This window comes from Desmodus rotundus, chromosome 7, assembly GCF_022682495.2.
Source record: "Desmodus rotundus isolate HL8 chromosome 7, HLdesRot8A.1, whole genome shotgun sequence".
NCBI lineage: Eukaryota > Metazoa > Chordata > Mammalia > Chiroptera > Phyllostomidae > Desmodus > Desmodus rotundus.
The window spans coordinates 75,170,668-75,178,083 of NC_071393.1; the positions used below are offsets into that span (position 1 = coordinate 75,170,668).

General features: G+C 45.8%; 1 pseudogene; it reads right to left on the reverse strand.

Moving 5' to 3' along the window:
* Positions 1-1,420: 1,420 nt before the first annotated feature.
* LOC112311568 (ATP synthase F(0) complex subunit C1, mitochondrial pseudogene) lies at positions 1,421-2,014 on the reverse strand (annotated as a pseudogene).
* Between the last annotated feature and the right edge of the window lie 5,402 nt (positions 2,015-7,416).

Genomic DNA, 7,416 nt, shown 5'->3' on the forward strand with positions numbered 1-7,416 from the left:
GGTTAGAGCGTCATTCAGTGGGCCCCGGGGAAGTGGGGGCGGGTCGCAGCAGGTGCCTGGGTTGTGGGTTCCTCCTCAGGCACGTAGGAGAATGTTTCTCGAGTCAGTGTTTCTCTCCCTCTCTCCCGCCCTCCTCTCCCTTCCTTACCCTCTCTCTAAAATCAATAACCATGTACTCGGGTGAGGATAAAAAACAAAACAAAGAACAGATTGCTGGACCTCATCCTCAGAGTTTCTGATTCCGTAGGTCTGGAATAGGACCTGAGAATTTGCATTCCAACAAGTTTTAGAACCCCTTTTTAGTTCTCTTGATCTCAACCGCAGCAGTAAATTTCAGCTACTGGGATTGAGCCAAACTTGGAGTCCAAAATAGTACTGGACCTGGTCAGAAGTTATGAGAAATGAGGGAGGGGAACTGGAGCCAAAAGTGTAGGAAAAATGATAGTAGAAAATCGTTGTTTGAGCCACTAAAGATATAATCATTCCAGGCAATGTTCATTAATGGCTGATAAAACTATTAAATGAAAGGTCGATTAGGATTTTATATGGATGGATCAGGGTACCAACTTACGAATCTGATGAATCTTTTTTTAAAAAAAGATTTTATTTATTTACTTTTAGAGAGAGGGGAAGGGAAGGAGAAAGAGAGGGAGAGAAGCATCAATGTGTGGTTGCTTCTCACATGCTCCCAAATGGGGACCTGGCTACAATCCAGGCATGTGCCCTGACTGGGAATCGAACCAGCACCCAATCCACTGAGCCACACTAGCCGGGCTGAATCTATTGATGAATCTTAACATCACTAAAAATGAGATCACTGGATGTAATATGTTTCATGATGTGATACAGTTGTGAATACAAAACACTTCTTCAGAAGGCTTCATGGCAAAAATTGAATCTAGCCAAGCATCTAGATCTAGCTACCAAACTTCAGGAAATATGGGCAGGAGAGGAACATGTTAAATGATCGCACAGGATACAATTAAAAAAATCCAGATTGTGGGAAGATCCTTTTTTTAAAGATTTTATTTATTTTATTTTTAGAAAGAGGGGAAGGAAGGGAGAAAGAGAGGGAGAGAAACATCCATTAGATGCCCCTTACTCGCCCCCAACCAGGGACCTGGCCCAGGCATGTGTCCTGACCTGGAATCAAACTGCAATCTTTCAATTCTCAGGCTGGTGCTCAGTCCACTGAGCCACACCAGTCAGGGTCAGATTGTGGGAAATTATTCAAATTTCATCTATACATTTCATATCCAAATGAGAAAGAGATTATCTATTAAATATATGGTCCTTATTTGTATCCTGATTCAAACAAACCTACTGTAAAAAGACATTTTTTGAGACTGTTGGGAAAAACTAAATACAAACTGAGTGCAATATGATAGTAAGGATTTGTTATAAATTTATTGGGTATGGATTTTTTTTTTTTTTTTTAGAGAAATGTTGTGTTTAATGGTAAAGCTTAGCATGTCCCAGCACCGGGCATGGCCTGGAGTTGGAGCAGCAGGGATGGGTAGGTGACTCCCATGGAGGCTCACATGGTGAAGAGGATGAGGAAGGCGACCATCAAACAGAAGAGCCCCATGGCCTCAGACAGGGCAAAGCTCAGAATGGCATAGGAGAAGAGCTGCTGCTTGAGAGACGGGTTCCTGGCATAGCCAATGATCAAACTGCTGAACACTGTTCCCATTCCAGCCCCTGAACCAGCCACACCCACTGTGGCAGCCCCAGCACCAATAAACTTGGCTGCTGTGTCAATGTCCCGGGAGACATTACTGGTCTGGAACTCCCGTCTGGCCACCAGGAGTGGGGAGCTGCTGTAGGAAAGCTGTTCAGATGGGATCTCTGGCCTACTCAGGCAGGAGGCAGACAGAGGCCTCATTAGACCCCTGGTACCACAGCGGATCAGAGCCGGAGAAATGAGTAGAGCCCCCGTGGTCTGCATTTTTTCAGTCTGCATTCCCACTGGCCTGCTGCCCTTGCTCAGACCACGGCACTCGCCCCGCTCAAGGTGACTCTGGATGTGTTTTTTAAATAACTTTATTTTAGAATAGTTTTAGATTTACAATTTTGAAATTGCAATTGCAATTTAGAAAAATTTTGCAAATATAGTTTCCATTTATCCCAAACATAACTTTCCCTGTTATTAATGTCTAACATTAATATGGTACTTTTTTTTTCAGAATTAATGAACCAATATTGACATGTTATTACTAAGTAAAGCCCACACTTCATTCAGATATCCTCAGCTTTTCCCTAATGTCCTTTTTCTGTTTCACCAACCGCATCGTTTAGTTGTCAGTCTCCTTAGGCTCCCCTCGCCGTGACGGTTTTGTGGACTTCGATTTTCGATGACTTGGACAGTTTAAAGCAGCACTGGTATTTTTAGAATATCCTTCAATTGAGTTTTTCCTGATGTTTTTCTCATTATTAGACTGGATTTATGGGGTTTTTTAAAAGATTTTATTTATTTATTTTTAGAGAGAGGGAAAGGAGGGAGAAAGAGAGGGAAACATCAACTGGTTGCCTCTGGGATGCTCCCAACTGGGGACCTGGCCCACAACCCAGGCATGTGCCCTGACAGGGAATCAAACCAGTGACCTTTTGGTTCACAGGCCGATGCTCAATCCACTGAGCCACACCAGCTGGGGCAAGACTGGGTTATGGGTTTTGGGGAGGAAGACCACAGAGCTAAAATGCCATTTTACAAGGGTAGCTACTATCAACATGACTTGCCACTGTTTATGTCAACCTTACCCATCTGGCAGAGGTAATGTTTGTCAGATCTCCCACTCAAAAGTTACCTTTACCCCACGGTGTTCCACCCTGTCCTTTTTGAGAAAGCAGTCACTTCCTGCGGCCCGCACGTGCGTGTGGAGTTATGATCCACCTCCTTGAGTGAAGTATCCACATAAATTATTAGTAATTCTTCCGACTGGGAGCTTTATCTACAATCCCGGTTTATTTTTTATTCCAACATATACTGATATTTGACCCTTTGACATATGCCATCATTGTGCATGTTTGGGTTCTTGTTTCTGGTTTGGGGCACTTTCTTACTTTCTGGGACTATAATATGCTCCAGGCTCATCTTGTATATTTCCTGCCCCAGTCCTAGAATCAGCCATTTTTCCAAGGACCCTTGGTTCCTTTTACTAGAAAATGGTATTAGAAGGCAAGGTTTGAGTGCTAGATACGTACGTTGCCATGGGGGAGTCTTGCTTTTTGCCCTTCTCAGCTGGCAAAGGAAACATATGTGTATGCTGTTATATATATGCAATATCTATAAATATTTTTATATATAACTACTTGAATCTATATATGGATGAGTTTTTTAAATGTCTGTTATAGATATGTAGTGTAATATTTATAGCTGAAAATAATTATAGAGCTATGATTTGCTTTTAAAAACTCCAGCAAAAGCCCTGACTGATGTGGCTCAGTGGGTTGGGCATTGTCCAGCAAACCAAAAGGTCACTGGCTCGATTCCTGGTCAGAGCGCATGCCTAGGTACAAGGCCAGGTTCCTGGTCAGGGTGCATACGAGAGGCAACCGATCAATGTTTCCTTCTCACATCAATGTTTCTCTCCCTCTCTTCCTCCTTCCCTTCCCCTCTGTCTAAAAATAAATAAATAAGGTATTTAAAAAAATAAAAATGCCAGCCATGGCTGGTGTGGCTCAGTGGATTGGGTGCCGGCCTGTGGACTGAAAGGTTGCTGGTTCAGTTCCCAATCAGGTCCCCAAGTGGGGGCTATGCGAGAGTGAAAGGCAACCAATCAGTGTATCTCTCACACATTGATGTTTCTCCCCACTTCTTTCTCCCTCCTTTCCACGCTCTCTAAAAGTAAATAAATAAAATCTTTAAAAAAACTCCAGCAAAACAACAGAATAATAGGACAGTTGACTAAGATAATAGAGTGACGGGTATATTGGGGATTCATTATTACACTATTCCCTCTACTTCTGTGTATGTTTAAAATATTCCATAATAATTTTGTTAATATAAAAATAGAGCCAACCCTGGCTGGTGTGGCTCAGTGTAGTGAGCACTGGCCTGCAAACCAAAATGTCGCCAGTTCAATTCCCAGTCAGGGCACATGCCTGGGTTGCGGGCCAGGTCCCCTGGTGGGGGTGTTTGAGAGGCAACCAATTGATGTATCTCTCACACACACTGATGCTTCTCTCCCTCTAAAAAAAAAGAAAAAAGAAAAAGAAAGAAAAATCCAGAAAAGCCTCACTTAAAAATAATCAAGTCAAAAAGAGAAATACAGACAGCCTGACACAGGGCGTTCAGACACACACCCACTCACACTCACACTCACACATGAAACTCTTCCTTTCTAGGTGAAACTCTGCCATCCCTAAGTGAAGTTTTGAAGAGGACAAATTTTTTTCTTCCACATGTTTGGACTCATCTACCTGTACAGAAACTTCAAATTTCCTGCTGTCTTTCTACTTCCTAAATCTGCTTTTGGGAAAAATCCGATCATTTGAAAGTTCCCTGTGACTATAAATCAAAATGTAGTTTCTCCTAGGAATTTACCTTTCTGCTTCATCTTTGGCTGGACATGGAGTGGCATTGTTTTTGGCTTAGGAATTTCAGGCAAGGGGTGTTTGGCAGGCACAGCAACAGTCCCCAGCGCCCCTGGAATTGTACCTGTGGGTAGTTTTCCTCCAAGCCCCACAGGCATCGATTTCCTGCCTTCTCTAAGGTGACTGAGGAACAGTCTGTGCCCTGTGTCATTCCTTAAGGGAGACTTCCCAACTCTCTCTTTAACCAGTGGTTGGGAAAGAACAGGGCCTTGGTCACAGGTCTGGGGAGACTGCCAGGACTCCATGGCTCGCTTTGGATCCCTCTTGCTCTCCCTGCCTCCAACCCAGGGTTGAGCGGGGACGGGAAGACAGGGAGAGGAGGTCTAAACTCTGAAAATGGTGAAGTAGCCGCTTCCCGTGGGCAGATGGTTTTTATTTCCAGGTTTGTCTTTGTTTTCTTTGGATCATTGGCTTCCTCGGACAGTCCTGGGTCATACAAGGCAGAGAATGGGGAGACACCGGATTCACCTGTGTAGCGAAATGCAAGGGGCTCAACCTAGCTCCATCCATAAAGGACTGCTGTGGCCCTTTCTCTCTCCTGCAGCCCCTTTCATTCCCCAGGGATAGATCATAGCTGGCTCCTGTTTTGTTCTGAGGACAGGAATTCCTGGGACAGCTGATCTTGCGTTAGGTCAAATACGTTTCCTGTTGATTTGATTAGTTTCCTTCCAAGCAATGCATTTATAAAAGGAAGGAAGATTTTTGCAGGCACGTATTTGCATAGGCCGCCAACCTCCTCCAGGCGCACTCACGCAGGCACACACACACACACACACATTTTCTCCTTATCCACCCACAAAGCGTCAGTCACATTTAGAGTTTGCACAAATGCACACCCTCCCTCATATATCACAATGCACACCCTCTCACCCACCTACACACCTCTCCCACAAAATCACACCTGCTTGAATTCGCTTAAAAGTATGTTCCTATACCATGCAGAGAGAGAGAGGAGATAGGTAAGAAAAATGGGTTGTGAGGGCTCAGGAAGGCAAGTGCCCTGCAAGTACAAATACTAAGAATTGAGTCCTGGCTGGTGTAGCTCAGTGGATTGAGTGCGGGCTGAGAACCAAAGGGTTGCCAGTTCAATTCCCAGTCATGGCACATGCCTGGGTTGCGGGCCAGGTCCCCAGTGGGGGCCACGTGAGAGGCAACCACACATTGACATTGATATTTCTCTCTCTTTCTTTCTCCCTTCCTTCCCCTCTCTAAAAATAAATAAATAAAATCTTAAAGAAAAAAAAGAATTGAGAGGGATTCAGAAGCAGGGGTAGAGGAAGCAGGACCTCAGGGCTTCAGGCCCCACATGGACAGTGTGCTGTGGATGGACAACGGTGGTGTGTCTCAGGTCTGCAGCTGAGGTAGGAGGTTTGGAGGTTCTGAGTAGAGAATGCAGTGGCATCCATGACATGTCTGAGAAGCCTATTTTGACGGGTGGCAAAGGATGTTCCTTGGGCTGGCATTCCTGGTCAGAGTTCAGGAAAGGAGTGGGAGGGAATGAGGAGAGTAAAGGAAGTGGAAGGCTGGGTTTGGGCTCTGGCTTTAACATTCTCTAGGAGGGTTCTTTCCATTGTCAATAGGAGGACGCTTTCTTCCACTGTAAACTGGAAGTCCCCTCTAGAGAGGACGGGTCGGGGAGAGAGCCTTGAGAAGTGCCAAGTGTTCAGCCAAGTGCCAGGCTGCAGCAGCCACCTCGCTGCAGTAGGGCCCTCGCAAATCTGGTTTCAACCCCAGACTGTTGTCTGCCTGATCTGATCCAACTCAGCCCAAATTCAGAAGCTGTGGATTCTGGAAAGGAGCAATTTTTTCTTTCCTTTAGGAAACGGTCCTGGAGCTAACCCACAGCGCCCAAGGCCCCAGCCATCAGACAGCGCTTCCCCTTCCGCTTCCGCAGTCTCTCCCTGTGCTGCCGCCTGGGGGCGCCCCCAGCTGGGTCTGAGGCTGCCTCCAGCACTGTTGTTGCTGTTATCATTAGCGTAATTAATAAACAAGCACTGATGCGGTCAAGTGGAGAAAGAGGCAGGCTCCCGCTGCTCTGAAGACGAATCCCTGGAAAGATCCAATGAGGTTGCGGGGCAATAGGGGACTGAGTGGTGGCTTGTCCCTCCTCCCCACCCAGGAGTTCTGGAAAGGGCCCATCTGGAGTAAGCTCCAAGGCCCAGGTAGATAGAGGCTAGGGCAAGGGGAAGGGAGCACCTGGATTTGGAACCAGCTCAGCATCTGCCTGACAGGATGTCCGTGGGAGCAGCCACCCCAGTGATTACTGGTTGTGGGACAGGCCAAGCTCTGAGGAAATTATTTAATAGGCATCTGCTTATTTATTTATGGAGTGCCTACGGTGTGCAAGGTGCTCTACTAATAACTAATGTTTTATTAGATACTGAAGTAATCGAGGCAACCTTCTTACCAAGTCCTGCGGAGTGGGAGGTAGAAGCTGAGGAAGCAACTAGGAAGAATGATAATCCCCCAAAGATAGGGGCACTGGACTTTGGCCTAGCAAATGAAACCTGGGGATTACCAAGAAGAGCTTGGAAAACTCAAGACTTAAGGCCCAAGATCTTGGAAATGAAGGGGTGGGGAATGGAGCACCAATTGGGGAATTTGGGTGAAAGTCTCGAGAAGAGACACGAAGAGGTGCTAATAGATCCTGTGGGGGGAGCCCTGAGTCACAATTTTGGGGGTCTCCATGGTTGGAAGTGTCTAGGACATTGAGATGCTTTATATCCTGAGAAGCAGGTGCTGGGTTTTCAGGATCAGAATCTGGACAAAAGTTGGTGTGTGGTAGAGGCTTCTACCAAGGTTTTGAGGGAAGGATCAGGG